At 42.9% G+C, this 17,033-nt stretch overlaps 1 protein-coding gene across 1 annotated transcript in view; it reads right to left on the bottom strand.

Annotated features, from left to right (window-relative positions):
* The window catches only part of galnt1 (UDP-N-acetyl-alpha-D-galactosamine:polypeptide N-acetylgalactosaminyltransferase 1), a 37,783-nt gene extending 21,919 nt beyond the window's left edge, over positions 1–15,864 (bottom strand). The window contains exons 1-2 of the mRNA XM_085802170.1: positions 15,581–15,864; positions 847–959 (exon numbers count right to left, since the gene is read on the bottom strand). The gene's annotated coding sequence lies outside the window, so the exon portion shown is untranslated. The remainder of the gene's footprint in view (positions 1–846; positions 960–15,580) is intronic.
* Between the last annotated feature and the right edge of the window lie 1,169 nt (positions 15,865–17,033).

Genomic DNA, 17,033 nt, shown 5'->3' with positions numbered 1-17,033 from the left:
TTAAAGGGACATGAACAATATTAAATATTTCATCAATAATTATAGTTTAAACACAAAAGGAGAAATTTGGGAGGGAGGTGGTGTTGGTATGACGCCATCATGATATATTGGACTCGTCAATGGTAACCTCTGGCAAATCTGCTGTTCCTTATCTACAGTGTTTTAGTTCTCTCATCTGTCTTTGTGTGTTTATCTAAGCATTATGTGTAGTTTTAATGATGCATGTACACTGACATATAAAGTGCATACTCCACTCATTTGTACATCAAAGAAAGTGCTTCCTACACTAACAGCCAGCAAGAAGTGTGATGATTAAGACGTTTTGGGCATCTTCTGGGCAGGCTGTCATTCCACTGTGCAGAGAGCAGGCGGGCAAAATTAAAATTAAAATGTCTGAAGTAGAGATGTTTTTTTTTTTTTTTGTTTTTTTACAACAGGTCGTTATCTGTTGTATTCTGGATTAAGGCCAAGTGCGTGAATCCTGTGTCTGTGCAGCAAAGCAACACTCGAAAATTGTGATCTCAGTGTTGATCAGAATGATTGGGATTATTGTTTTGGTGATCAAACCGTCCTTCAGACAATACAATACAATATTTTGGTTCATCACGCTGCTGACGACAGAATTCAGTTGGGACTGTTTCCCTTCACAGACAGATGTGGACATGTGAGTTTTGTGTTAAAACCGACTTGAAAGCTCAATTTATAAAGGCTGCGCTGCATACTTGTATAAATATGATTAGTTATGTGATGGGGTCTGTTTCTCAATCACTGATACTGAAGCATGAGAGACACAACTGATGACAACAGCTCATGTAAATAACATTCATTTCATTTCTGGACACATACCTGTCCAACTGACAAATGGGGTCTCTGGTCAGATGTGCAAGGTGCTCCACCAGCAGAGGGGGCGGAGCGTCAGAGATCCCACTTCCTCCTTTGCTCGTCACTCACACATGCTCCTTGAAGGGACAGAAAAAAAAAAAAGTTTAATTAATTATCTACATGAAAAAAGCAGCATGCACACTAAGCAGCCAGAGAGATGTGTTTATCTCTTGTGTGAGTGTTAAGATCAAAGTCAAGAATATTCTACATGAAATGCGTTCATTTCTCTTTCATACATTGAAGTTACAGTATGCAGAGTTTAGATTTTTCCAAACAGTTGAGATGAGAGACTGAGAGCGTTCCGATCACACCTAGGGGACCAAAAAACCTGAAAACACAACCACAGGAAGACGAGAGAGAAGCTGTCACTCAACGGACTCAAGCGCACTTCCTGGCTGTGCACGCACAATAATAACACTCATCCCTCTCATATAATCACAAAGTCAGAGTCACAATGTTGCCAGGCATGTTTCCAGTTGCGCCATCACTTCCCAGCATTAATGGAAAATGCATCATTAAACATGCCTTAAAAGCGAACTTTGGAAAGCTGTCTGTCATTTATAAAATTGTCAGCGTAGCTGTGTATCCCTCGGTATTGTGTTATAAATACATCATCCTCACGCCTTCTACACACATCCAAAGGTTAAACATAGCTGAAGGCACGCTACCAGCCTTGGAGCAGGATGAAAAAGAGAGGGAGGGAGAAGACAGAGGGATGAAGGGGGGGAGGGAAACGAGGATGGACAACTGACGGTTTCTCAGAACTGCTCATTTCACCGGATTAATCTGCTATTTTTGAAAAATCCGCAGAGAATGAAGATGAGACCGAATATGACTCAGTGTGGATGTATGTGTGTGTGTTTGTGCGCCTGTGTGTCCTTCAATCTGGTCCTTGGCCTACTTTAAAGCCAAGTCATCATCCTGGTCCATTGGGACTTCATATTGCCATCCAGTGTATGTGTGTGTATTAAGAGTTTGTATTACAAGAGAAGCTATACCATAAATCTCTCCCTGCCAGCCCACACAATCCTGCGTTAGTGAGTGTGAGGAGGCTGTGCTGCAGTGCAGGTATGCTTCAGTGTGTGAGGGGTCGTGGCCACCAAAGGTGTCTGTCTGTCTCCTCCTGGGTGAGTCATCACTCTTCCTCCTCTCTGCTCTCCCCCCCCCCCCACCCCCCCCACCCCCCCATCTCTTACACAATGATGTTGCAAACAGTTTGTCTCTCCACCTCTCTTTTCTGTCCCTTTATCAATCACACACCTCCTCAAAGTTGGAGTGGAAATGTAATCCATCTGCAAATTGGTAGCAGGACAAGCAAGGGCCTCTATAAATACTCATCCGATTCTCCTGACAGTCACAAAATAAACCAGCAGACACACACACACACACACACACACACACACACACACAAAACTTCACTGCAAATAGCAAGCCATGTCTTTGTGTCTGCAGAGCAAACCTCTTCCTCCTCCCATTTCATGCTTTAGTCCTTTCATGCGAGGTGTACACTGAAAAGGAGAATGAAGAAGAGAACAAGCACAAAGACAAGATAGGCAGGCATTGTCTGTCTCTGGAGAAATAGAGTGACAACTGTACGACGTGGTCTGACAACACACTACTTAATTATTGCTGTGCTATTGAACTAAATTTGTATTTGAAAGTTTGAATGAGAGAGAGGCAGAGACTCAATGTCTGTGTGTAACTGGGCTTCTGTCCAGCAGTGCAGCAAAGTTGGGAGGTCTTCCAACATATGCAGCTACCTCAGCTTTTCCTACACCTGGACATGAATTGTTCTCTTATAAAATGTAAGCCCTGACCTCACACTGTTAAAAACACAAAACTCGCTATAATAGCAGCAGCAGCTGCTCTAAGACAGACCTGGTTCTACAAGTCTGCTGGCTGTCAACCCAAAGACGCACACAGCTCATGCCCCTGGTACATCAAGGTGTGATGTCTCCGTGGTTTGACGAACAGATGGACACTTAGTCAGATGTGTGATGCAGGGCAAGTGAGCAGCAGAGGTGGACTTGACTCGTCCAAACAGCGAGCCGTGCCAGTGGAACACGACATGCCGGCCAACACCACACTGACACTGAAGCGCCAGTGGAGCAGAGACAGAAAACTACTCCACGGTGTCCACTTTGATGCAGTTTGAGAGGACAAGTGTCCGTGTGAGAGCCAGCAACTCTCAAACATCTATTTAAAGCACCCAAATCAGAGCTATGATCATCACCACTCATACTATTACAGCTGTCCCTCTTCTTCAATCCCAAAACACTCATTCTGCCTAGGAATTAGGTACCAGTGTGCACCAATGATAACCATATTAAGAGGATCAGATATTGGCGCGACGTGACTGATCTACATTAAACAGTTTTCTGTTCTGCTGCATTTATTTGCTGCAGTGAGCTCATTTTAATGCTTTAAACCCTTAAGTCAGGATGTGGTAAAAATTTAGTTGTGTTGAGGCAGAGTAGGTATAAAATCTCATACACCAGTCTGGCAGAATATAATCAAATCTAGGCATGAGACCAGGAATATTGATACTTTTACTTACTACGTATTCAGCAAGGCTGTAAATGAATTGTAATTTGACTTATCAGAGGGTGGCATCTATCAAATGAACGGGAGTAATGTTGAGGTGAAAAAGAAACACAGAGGACATAACAGACAGCATGGACAGTTGGACACCTGGAGAAAACAGATCGCAGGAGTATAGTGTTCATTCAAGGTGAAAGTCTGGGCCAACTCTGGCTTCAACAACGCACATGGTACAAAAAAAAAGAAGAAAACAATCCATAAAGACAACGTGACATTAACACCCCTTCTTACACACACACTGCCAGACCAGAGTGTCGTCCTGCACACAAACACACACGCACATACTTCAACTACTCAGCAGTGTGTCAACAGCCAGCCAGAGAGCAGGACCTTTCACTCTCACACACCAGCACACACCTGAGTGTAAACACACGCAGGCTTCGTGATGAGAAGTGGACTGGTCAGCAGGCTGCTGCTAATGAGACTGAATGTGCACACACAGATACACAAAGATCTACACACCGGGCACTTCTGTCATCTAAATTAAAGTTGGAAAGTAACAGACTGTTGTGGAGTATTGATACATGATCGAAGTGTTTCTAGTTTCACATCAAACAAGGTGATTATTGCAGCCCATTTGCTGCTGCAAGACAAATATCTTTTAAAAATATTATCAGCAGCGAGTCAGCAAGAAAGCTGTAACCTGAAAATGGTTGCAGGCCACACCTCCAACAGAGACAGTCTGGATTGATATTGTGACTAATATTCAAAGTATGGAAAGATTACCTTTTCGCTAAGTCTACGGATGGATGAGTATTTGCAATACTGGGAAAAATGGATTGTGTTTATGACCACAAGAGATGCTCACTGAGCTGTGAACTGACTTGTATCTCCATCAGTATAACGTCTGTCGTCTGTATGAATGTGTAGGTGACCAACTGTTTGTTCTATGTTTTTCTGTATGTTTATGTTCTTTCTATAGAAATAAATGTAAAAATTGTGATACCATCATTGTTGTAGTTGTGGGAACAGAGGCCAGATGCCCAAAGTTTAGTTCTCAGTGTTTTCTGCTTCTTACAATCCTTGTTATCCCTCCTTAGCAACTCGTCTTTGTTCCAGCTGTGACCAGCTGAGAATCAACGCAGAGAATGCAGCACGGCAGCCAAAAGGCTCGGTTTGTCACCATCCCACCCTACTCTTGCCTGTATGTCTGACCCCACTGAACACTCCCTGTTATTAATCTGCAAAGTCTGACCGTCTTCTCCCACACACACAACTCTTTCCATTCATTCAGGGTCGAGGTAATTCCTGTCATAAATCCAAAAGACCATTGACTGAGCCAGTGTAACAAATGCAGAGGTTAAGATGAGCTCATGGGTGGACTGGTGAAAAAAAAAATCTCTGCTTGCAATTGCAACACAAGTCCTCTTTCAGCAAGTATAAATCACTTCAAACACATCCTGTGGTTTATGCATGTCTGTGCCCACACATAACACCTCGTGAGCCAAAGTTGTTTTGATAAAAATCTGAGGGCACGGAGAGGATTCAAAGCAGGACCGGAGACAAACAAGGTTGAGGAGCTCTGAAACGACCTTTGTTCCAGACAATTTGGAGGGTGGTGTGGACTGAACTAAGACTAACAGACAGTCAAATCAGTCCTTCACAATTCCCCGAGCTCCCGGAGAACACACTGTGACCAACCAGCCATGGCCAAGCATTAAACCTAACTGTTCCGCTCTCTCTCTAAAGACTGCCAGGGAAAAGACACTAAAGAGAGCTGAAACTGGCTAAGACAGGAAGAAAGGTCTCTTTTCATAAGACGATGTGATAGCCTGGTAGAAGCATGTGTGTGCAATGTGTTTGTGTGTGTGTGTGTGTGTGTGTTTGAATCCTTGCCAGAGTTTCAAGACGTGTTATGTGACCCTGATTTGGTGGCGTATGTTCCACCAGAGGGAGAAAGATGACATCTTTGGTCATAGCAACAACACACAGTGGAGTGCCAATCCTGTGCCAACGTCACCTCCCCTCCACCAGCCTCCTTCCAGCCCTCTGTTCGACCTTCTGCTCTGTCAAACACCACATGTCTCCAGTGGTGTGGGAAAGGAAGGCCCCCGGGAGCCCGCAGCACCTCGTGCACACACAAACACCCAAATCGATGCTAAATAGAGACTAGAGGAAAGGCAACAAAAGATGACAACAACAGTATCACAGGGAACTGTAGCTGTAGCTCACCATTTTTTTTGACATCTTTCCAGGGGAAGCACTGGGAGGAAAAACAGGAATGCCAGGAATAGAGCAAGGAGAAAATAGGTAAGAAGCAGCTGGTCGCACGTCTCTGGACACGCCACTGTGTCACACTTATCCTGGATGAAATGTCCCCAACAACAGCCTGTTTTGCTTTCCATAATAAGGACGTGCTCTGGGAGTCTGTCACTTTCTAGACACGCTGCATGCACGCACAGAGGGAGGTAGGGTAGGAAGAGGAAGAAAGAGGGACCAGAGAACAGACAAAAAGAAAGATACGACAGATAAAAGGAGAGAGCCACAGAGAAAGATCTGCTTCCTGTTTATGGTAAGTAGAGAGCACAGGAAACAGAACAGCAGGCCGCTAGTCCCCTGCTAACGGGAATGACAGTAATGACAATACACACACCACGCAGACACACACATACTCACTACCTTCCCTAGTCTGTGTCCTGAGTGATTACACAGAACAGATTTAGCTCAAAACTTTCCCATCTATCTCTGTATGTCCTGGCGACATCTGGAGATTTGCAATTTGTTCTTGGTTCCATGTCTCCCTGCTGTCGCTGCTGCTCTGGCCAGCAGCCGTGTTAACAGGATCAAGCTTAAGTGCGTGCATGCCCCCAGCTGTGTGTTCAAACGCTCCCGGCAACATTCCCAATCCAGGATAGACTTCCTAGCAATTCTACGCAGCAAGCAATCTCCTTCTCTTTCGGTGTCGTGGCAAAAAAAGTAGATTCAACACATTCTGCGTAGAACAGAAACCATTATAGCAGCAATAATGTTAAGGATCCTAATTCCTTAAGTTTATTTTCCATGAAGCGCTTCACAAAAAAGCAGGGCATGAAAAAGCTGTGAAATCAATACAAAACAAAGAGGAGAAATGATCTCCAATGTGCGAACACAATTCCTACAAAACAACAAATTCAAAAAGGAGTGAAAACCTATAAGAAAAAAAAAGTTAAAAGTGGAATAAAATCAAAACGACACACTTAAGACCTGAGAAAAAAAATCTAATTCATAGTAAATGATCTGGATCTGCCTCAAAATGTCACGGGTTCTTCCTTGGCTCATGTCTCATTCCTCCAAGAAGTTTGGTGCAAATTGGTTCAGTAGTTTTTGCATAATCCTGCTGACAAACAAACAAAACAACAAACAAACGGACACGGGTGAAAACATAATCTCCCTGGAGGAGGTAATTACATAGATTCAGGACCACTGCACACAAGAGGCAGATATGACAGACACTGCCCACACCATGAAATAGTAAGTTCCTCTGACTTCAGATCTTTTTTTTAAAAAGTCAGTTTACAGCCATACCACGGGAAAAACACTGACATTTCCTCCCCTTCGTAAATAAATAAAATCAGGAAGATAAGAAAACTGCAACATGAAGTTGAACCCAAATGCAGGGATGAGGGAATTGAACTAGGTTTTCCCAGCAGAAAACATTTATAAACGCTCGGATTGACAATATAAAAAAGGGGAACTCGCATTTAAAAATAATCTAATCTCTTTACTACTGTTTCAAATTCACTTCCTTAATCACTTCAACTGGGATTTTGCACTGCTCCTCTATGGCCAGAATTAGCTAACTATTTAGCAGGTTTTCTGAGAAAAAGCTACTTTTAAACTACATAACTGTGCCAATCTTTTTTTTTAACATTTTCGATAATGAAGCTTGTGGGGAGGGAGTGACACAGAGTCTGAAAAATGAGCTGTGAGTGATGCGTCAATGCATGCAGTCCCACAGGAAGTGGACTGGCTGCATGTAACGCTGTCAGTGGATGCAAAGCTAGGACGACATGATACATGTGCAGCAGACATCTAGAGAGCCCACATACAGTAATATAAGTGGCAGGCAAAGTGTGCTGAGTCACCGCGCTATGTGTGTTTGTGTGTGTGGTATCCACTGCTTCAGCCTCCGACAAAAAACAAATCTTTTATTCTTTCACAAGTGAGAGGGACATTTTTCATTTCACTGCTCACACACTGCCATTAAAAGTAAGTTATCAACAAACTGAGACGTCCTCTATTACTTGTTATTTGTTATTGGCAGTCGGCAGTATTATATAAGCTATACCTGCCTGTCTGCACACTCAGTGCTTATTAATCCTGCCATTAAATTCTGCTGGACCAGTTCAGGTCATTTGGTCTGTGTGACCATATCTTCTATTAAAAATGGATACTCAATAGCCTATTGGCTGCTGCAAAATGCACAATCAATCACCAGCCAAAGCTCTAAATATAGACAAATAACTCAAGTCGCTTTTACACATACACAGGTTTCCTCACCAAGCTAATGCTATCAATATTTCATTTAAGCAGCTCTGTCATGAGGTCAATAGCCTCTAGACACGCACACCCCTAGTCACACTACATAACCTCCAATAAGCTTTCATTGTGAGTTTGAAATGTTCAGCAATAATTTTGGCTTAATGACTGCAGGTGAAATCCACTATGAGCCCCAGGCATGACTAATCTGTCCATCCTCTTTCCAATCTAGCCTTATTAAGAAGTCACATAGATTTCTATCACTACACCTCTGTAGATCCTATGCTAATAAGGGTGCTTCCAGACTGTTTCAAATGCCCATGTTAGCCAGTTTGAACACATCTATCTAAGCACACAGAAACAGGCCAGAGCATTTGTGTTACAGTATACTGTATATGAAAATTTAAATGCACAAAAAATGCCGCTTCACTTTAAATTGTCATGAAGCATTTGTTTATCCAGACAAGTCCCTCTACAGTAGAGGCAGTATCCTGCTGCTGTCTCTCCCTGCAGAGCTGCAGCCACACTGACCCACATCTCAGCCTCTGGCAGATTACACTGCAGCAACATACAACACACAAAAACACACAAAAACACACACAAACACACACACACACACACACACACACACTAACAGATTCCCAGGACACATGAGCGCAGTGCGCTTGACATTTGTGGCTTGTAGAAATACAATTTCTGGTGGCTTAGCACATACACACATGTACACACACACTCAGACAAACAATGGGCCTTTTGTTCTGCAGTTCATCAGCTAGGAGTAACTGTTGATACGGCTATCAGTGTGACTGGGCCAGAACAACCCCACTCATAGTGTCCCCAGACCCACACACATGAACAAAGGCACTCAGAGACTGAGTAGCAGCCCGGTAGCTGATAAGAGCCAGAGATGGATGGTTGTGTATGTAAGCCCAGAGGGAAGAGCTGTACCTTGGTCAGGGTGAGCCCGGGGCAGATAGGTTTCTCTGTCACACAACTAAGATAGAGCACAGAGCTGCCACAGCAGGGGGACTGTCCTTTCTGCCCTCCTACACTTCTCTTTCTCCTCTGTGTCAAAAAGTTGCAGACACAAACTTGGGCCGTGTTTGGAATAATAAAATAAAATATGACAGTACGGTCACACCTCTTAAAGAGTGGGGTCACATTCTGATTGTTGCTTTGTTGAAACGCCTTGTACCATTGAATTGTTTTGGTTCGCCATCGGAGGAAACCCTGGAAAAGTAAACGAAAAGCTACATGAACTCATTCATTGTCCGGTGCGGTGAGAACAAATTAAAACTGAACTGGTTCTGGTTGCCAATTTCCTTTTGGTCTTCACCACAATTTACTTTCAGTGGTAACAAGAAAGCATGGAGTTTTATGTAACCACAATTTCACGTTTCCCTTGGTTAATTTGATAAAACTCGTTAAAGAAAGCTGAAAACACGGACAAACGTTTTCACTTTTCAATATGAAATTCATGCGTTGAAGGGTCGTTTTTGTTTGAAGATACATTTTGGAAGTTTGTTTTCCTTTTCTCAAAACATTTTTTCACTCAGCAGAACACACTTGTCGTAATATAGCTAGATGTCAACAGTAGTGAAAATCTCTGGGGGTTATACTGCCTCTACATATTACCATATCCCCCCACCCTAGTAGATTGACGTATGTGACAGAGTGTGCAGCACCAACATATTTGCCAGTCGGTTTTCATCAATGTTGTTGTTTGATTTCTCCAGCATAATACATAAGCTCACCATAAATCACATGCACTTGTTTGTCATCCACTTATCATATAAGCCCCAGGGGTCCTCTATTACCCATGTGTGACTTTTTTTCAATGACCTTCAAAGTTCTCTCACCACATCCATCAGCTGGCTATGGGTTTGGCTTAAAAATCTTTATCAGGGACACGACAACTAATAAGCATCGTGCGAGGCTCAAGGTCCTTCCTTTAACAGTGCATTAGGTACCGAGGGCCTCCGTGTGAAAGCGCTGTGTGAACACAAGACCCATTAAGTGTTGTCATCCAGGTGCTCGTGTTTGGATGAAAGCAGAGAGAATTGAGTCTTAAATCTCCATAAATCCTCTTTGGGCTTTTCCAGATTTGACAGCTCTGTGAATACACTGGCGCAGTGTTTAGTAGTGTTGCCTCAAATCAAATAAGCCCCTGGTTTGAACCCATCTACTAGCCTACAACCAGGGCTGACCAGTGCTAACAGGCATGCTACAGTAGTACAGTACAATACAGTAGCACCGCTAGTACAAAGCAATGGATTCAGAGCTCATTCAGAGTTAAAGCTTATACACCGTGGCTGCTCCTGTACGGCAAAGGTCGACTCACATGCTGTATCGCTGCATAAATCAAATGTAACCTTGGACAGTCAGAACAGCTTTACAGCGTTACTGACAGTGTTTGCGTAAAGTAGTACTATTGTTTTTGAGACGCAATTATCAAAACAAAGAGTCGAGACAACAGAACAGACAATTCCCATGACATTCACGTTTTACTGAAGAGATCAGCGAATGAGCTGGGCCGAGAAGCCGACACACACTTGCAAACAGTTTCCAACGGGCTAAAAAGGCACAAAAAACAATAACTAGGCCAGAGTGAGGAGAGACATCTGTGTGCAAGTGTGTGTCATACAATTGTTACTCCATGAGTCAGCAGAAATTGGACATATTCCACTTCCTCCTATGGTGGGAGTGTGTGGAGGGTGGAGGGGGGGTAGGCAAGGAGCATGGCTGTCTCCATGGAAACTATGCTTTTGCCTGTCAGGTCATATCTCAGACTTAAACCGATGCTGCGAGCAACATACAGAGACATGAGCAGCACAAAGAAGGTAATTGTTGGAGCAAAGCTAAGCTAAGCGTAGTGTATAGGGTTACACACAAAGCTTCCAGGTGAGCTGGAAGGTGACTCCTTGAGCTCTGTGCTATCAGGGACAAGTTCTGCTTATGAGATAAACAATGACAGTACAGTAGAGTACAGTACAGCACACTACGCCAAAGCCAACTGGACTTATAGCAAGTCAGTTACTGACATTTGCACATCCATTTGGATTTTACTCAAGATAACAAGGTTGCACTGACATGCCCATTTGTAACAGAAATGTGGAAGATTTGGCATTTGCATATTCTCCTGATGAGACAAATGAAAGCAGGTTCAGCGCAGATGTGTGTCCTGTATGCGCAGTTAAAACTGTGTTTTTACATTTATTATTCACACATTCATAATAATGTCCCCATAATACCCATTAGCTGCATCAGATTCTGATCTCATTTAGGTGTGTCGTTCAATAGATTGGTCAGACATTTACCGTCCTTATAGCTATCCTTCCCCAATATTTATACAATACTTCTGCGTCTTGCCTCTTTCTGTGATGGCCGGCTTTTCATCGAGCCGTCTTTCACCCAGTGTTGTCCATTGTGATAGGACAAAATGTCGCAAGAACCAATTCTGAATACTGGGCTTAATCCTATTTTCTTATAATTATGGCAGCAGAAAACAGCGTGTCCATCCAGCTGAGACACACTGATTGTGACAGGCTCTGAATCATCTGTAAAAAAGCCCTGTATGCAGTCCACACGCTGCACAATAGCTTCGGCTTGACGTTCTTTTTGCCTTCAGAACTTATCAGAATATTTGATTTTTTTTTTTAGCAAAGCTGTTTACGAGGAGTCAAAGTACAGCGAACTAAGCAGAGTAATGTTATGTCAGTGAATGACAAACAGCAAAGACCGCTCTATTCACACTCAGTAACTGCAAGTCTACATATAAACACACACTAACAATTACTACCTGCAAACAATACACATGTACAAGGATCATGTACACAACTAAGGTGTTTGTGTTGGCCTCTAGTTGGTTGCAGCCTGAGAGCAAGCAGGGAGCTGGCAAGACTCCCTGGTGGCACTGGCTGACCCACTTCTGTGCAACTCTATCCCTAATGTGACCTGCTGGAGAGCCAGAGGACACACACACACACACACAAACACATACACACACAACTAAAACTGCCTGACTCCCTAGACCTAGAGGACTGAGAGGCAGAAAGAAAAAAAAAAAACGCTAAATGCTGTTGATGGCTATCTCTTTCCCTCTCATCCTTCTTTGTTTTCTTTCTCTCTCACTTTGTCTAAAGAGCAACCATTTAACTCACTGGTATCTGATGTTGCAAAACTAACTTCAACATCTCTACAGTGATTTTTATTTATTTAAAAGATTAATTTAAGTTGATTTTATAACACTTGAAGCAAAATAAACAAGGCCTATATACGTTTAAGTAACAGCGTCTTTTAGAAATGAGACCACTCACACGGTGCTCGTTCCACTACTCTAAACAAACTGAAAGTATTTATGTTAATGCAGCTCTGATCGTTCAGATTATTGTAATTACTGAAAAAGAAACTTTATAATGGGCAGATCTGAGAGAGGCAAATCTTCTTTCCTCTACACTGCCACATTATCAAAACAAATTGATGCAAAGTGTGGAGATAAGTCTGTCTGATGTGCCTGAAAAGTAATCACTCACCAATGTTTTCTTGGGAAAGGGAGATTTGATTAGAAAGAAGTAAATAAAGTCAACGTGACATTTCACCAGCTACGACAGATATAACCTGAGAGGTGTTGGTACACTTGCTCTAGGCTCTCTATGACAATATACATATTATTACTGAGTTAAAATTCAATTTCAAGGTTACAGTTCTTCACGACTGTGTCTAAGCAACTTTTATTTTCATGAACATTTAATATGTTCATGATCTTTTTGATTAATCAGTTGCTTGTTTGGTGTAGCAAATGGTGAAAATTGTTCATTAAAAATTCACATCCCCCAAGGTGATGTTTTCAAATGACTTGTTTTGTCTGAACTGCAACCAAAGTCAGATCGCAAATTTTGCCCAATAAATTACTGAACTGATTTACCTCCTTTCAACTTTTCTATAGATTTTTTTGTCACTCAACATACAAAGGACATTTCCAACAACTTCTCACTCACCTCACATATCATGTAATTTCCTTCGGGATCAATAAAGTTGCATCTAATATCTGTGTTAAGTATTTAGCTGGTTGTTTATTATCAGATGAGTAAAGCAACAGCAAAAACAGCCAAACAACAATGAGTTTAGCTCACATTTAGAGTGCTTTACAGAAGGAGCCACCCAGACGAGTGTAACGCTCTGCCGCTAGTATCCGGTCACAGAGGGTGAGCAGGGACAGGTCACTGTTTGTTAATGTTAGCAATGACAACGGAAGAAAACAGGTTGACCCTAGTTTTGGGGGGACAGGAAAGGTGGTAAGAGCTTCTCTTGCATATTGTGTAATAAATGTGTGTACATGCATGTGTCTATGTAAGCGAATGTGTGTTTGCATGTGTGCCTGATCCGGCCATAGTCTGGAAAGAGGAACAATGGCATTCCTGTGCTCTGAGCTCCAGGTGGCTGTGGAAACCCAATCCCAAACCAAGCCTTGCTGGCACTCAGAGTGCCGGGAACGCCGAATGCTGCTGCCTCCCTCCGGAGACACGGGCCAGAATAGGGCTATTGTTCCAGGCCAGCTCAGAGCAATAAATGCACCACAGCCACCCTCGATGACAAACACACACTCACAAATACCAATACACTTAAAAACATCTTTCACTTTCAATTTCACATTGTGAAGAGCAAAATCTAGCAAAAAAAAGAAGTGTCATTTCTTATCACAAGTGAAAACACAGAATACCAAGTGTTCTAGTTGCATGTGTGTGCACATGATTTAAAATGATACTAATTGGATTTCAAAGCATGTCATTATTATGATTATACCGACTGTTTTTATCAACACGTGCACATACAGTACACAGACACGCACACATATTTTGTTCTTTATACGTATATGGCCCTTACTGATGCCAATCACTTTGTAGTTAAGTGATATAATTTTATCAAATCCTAGATATTCAACTCTAATAAAATAGTCCTGAAGACTGGAAAAAATGTTTCCAATTCGCAAATATCCTAAATCGGGCATAAAAAAGAGGTACAAATTCACAAAGGCAGGCACATCTGCTGCGGCCTGAACACACATAGGTCAGGAAACGCATCATGCCGACTCCACGGCCTTGAAATGAGGAACATGATTCATTTCCTTTCAGTGGTAGACGATCGTGCCTGAACACAGACCTCAGTTCAGAAATATTGCAGCACTGAGGCAAGGTCCTAAACATAACCCATACAACATAGGTCAGGAAATGGCTGCAAAGCCACACATACTGCCATACACTGCCCTGCTTGGTTGAGTCAGTGCATCTTTTATAGTTGGAGTAATGTCCAAAAAATGATCAAGGTCATCGGCAACTCAAAGAACCAATGCTACAGGTAGGACAAAGATACAGCAATTTATTCTCCCAGTGCACATAGACAAGCAACGCCACACGCACACAGGATAAATAATACATGCTCCTCTATTTTCTCCCTTTGAGGAACATGATGGATAAATTTAACTGGCTCCCTGTCAATCCTACATCTTCATCTGCTCCGCTCAGCAACTGCCACCTCCAGCAGGATTGATAGTGAATCCATTTTCTTATCTCTGGAGATAATTACAGCATTGTTAATGCATGCTCACTCATACAGGCTCAGCCTCTCTTCTCTCACTCACTCAGTGACTCTCTCTCCTCCACACAGACAGACACAGAACAGGCACCACATGCTCCAGTAAAACCATACACACTGCCTCTCAATGAATGAATTAGGCTACATGAAACGTGATCATCCAGAGGAGCAGGAAGGAGGAGATGGGCTCAGAGACTGCAGTCAAACCAAGGAAGGGAAAGGTTAATTGTGGCCACTAGTTTTTTTCACTCTCTCTTTCCCTATTTGGATCAAGCTAAACTAAATCATCTGACCTCTATCAGGACACAAGAGACGCAACAAATACCAACCAGGGGTTAAATTCCTGGTGCACACCTCATCTTTCCAGGTAGTGATGCAACCCCTGAAGCTTTGTAACGTTTTGAGAAATGAGGAAAACCACATCCACAGTCCATTGTAACCATTACAGGCAACTTTAAACCTGGATTGACATTATATTGCTCTGCAGCCTATCTATCTATCTATCTATCTATCTATCTATCTATCTATCTATCTATCTATCTATCTATCTATCTATCAAATAAACCATTAGGAAAACTGGCTGCAGTCAAATGCGGCAAGAGTGAGTGATGTTAATCTACATAGCAGTGGCCCATTCACCACAAATCGACAGTCAAGAGTGAACGCTAACAATAATGGTGACTATAAAAGTATTAATGAGCTTCAGAAAAACAAAACAAAACAGTTTTTGTTTCCTTGAGTGTGTTTCTGAGTGGTTAAAAAAAACAAGCCGCTGTCGGACACGTAGCGGCGACCTAAAGCGACGATTTGTGTGTTTAACGGAGCCTCGCATCACATCTCCGCTGCTCGGCGGCTGCTTCTGTCAACATGAGCCACTCTGCCATAGCGCCAGTCCGCTGCTCCTACTCTACGTTTTACCGCTATACACAGCAGCGCACAAGCCAGCGGTGGGGAAATGTGGCCATAAAAAGAAGAGGAAAAAACACACACATACATACACAGATACACAACAACGATATGATATATTTCACATTAATTGTTCGCTTACCCAGTGGGGACAGGGCACCTCGATCCGCCGCCGCTGTGGCGCAAGACACCGCAGGCTAAACTGACGCCGATACGGTTCAAAGCAGTGGTGTAGTCTGTGATACTCAGGTACTATACTCATATACCCACTGAAAATGCATTAATATTTCAGCATACCCACTACAACAACACTATAATCTAAATACATTCTATGGGATACAGGTATGAACAGCAGTGTATCCACCTAAAAGAGCAGTATATATCCCCACTACAACAAATGAGACTACACCACTGGTTCAAAGTGTCACGGCTAAGTTAGCAGGCTAGCTAGCTTAGCGAGCTAACGGTGGTGATGATGATGATGGTGGTGGTGGTGGTGGTGGTGAGGGAGTGTGGTCCTCCTCTCCGTGTCGTCGAGACCAACCGGTTACCAAAATAAAATAAAAACCGAGTCGGGAGCGGAGTCTTTCCAGTGCCAGACCGCGACGCGAGGGGAGACATCCAGCGGGGGAAGCCCGTTAGAGGGACCGTGGGGTCGGTCTGCAGCGGCGCTGTGTGCCGTGTGAACTCCCTCTCTCCGCGGACGGACGTGCTGCTGCCTCTGCCTCGGTCTGTCTGACTACAAGGGAGAGAGGACGGAGGAGCTTGGCTGGCTGCTGATGTGCGGAGCAAACACAGACAGCAGCATCACTGCTCATCCCTCCCTCCACTACCCCCCAACCCGGAAGAAATACTATAACTGATCCCATCCTGTTTTACATAGTCTAAAAAGTGTTACAACTGCATTCAAATGAGTCTAAAGCTGCACCCTGCACCAAGATTAGTGATGGGCTATCGGTTTTAAGCAAAACTGAACTCCAGGGTCATGTAGGCGCCATAGAGGTCAATAAATATAATGCAGCCTACACATTATCTCATTAATTAAACTCTTTTAGCAAAAGCAGTAGGCTACTAATAGCATGAGACAAGAATAGTGCAGAATAGATGCAGGCTAATGTAGGCCAATTATTGAACATAAATAGTACCAAGGGCAAGTCATAGTAAATATAGGCCTATTTAACATGTAACACATTATAATTCATCAGTGTGTTAACCTCGCATATTATCTTGTTGGATGTGAAGTAGGAACAGCTTCAGCTGCAGCCATATGTAGCCTATATGACCCTCAGGGAAGCTGCTGCCCCACATTTACAAGATAGGAATTTCAACTGGCATTTTCTGTCGCTGTGAAAGCTGATGGTTTTAGGTGGGCACTCAGAAGTAAGTAAAGACCTCCACTGGAATTACAGGCTATAATGGCAAATATAGGCTGAAATCGCATCTCACATTTCCTAGAAAGCTTGAATTATTTAATATTTATATTGCCTAAACAGGATATGAAAAATTGACTCTGCATCCGATATTTTTGATTTTATTCTGTTAGCGATCTACTAGTAGTTGGCCATCTCCTGAACTTATTGGAGTGTTTTAATCAA

Source organism: Trachurus japonicus, chromosome 16, assembly GCF_045865225.1.
Source record: "Trachurus japonicus isolate A0001 chromosome 16, Traja_1.0".
In the NCBI taxonomy this organism is placed as follows: Eukaryota; Metazoa; Chordata; class Actinopteri; order Carangiformes; family Carangidae; genus Trachurus; species Trachurus japonicus.
Note: the sequence above shows the minus strand (reverse complement) of the source record. Positions and strands in the feature narration are given on the sequence as shown.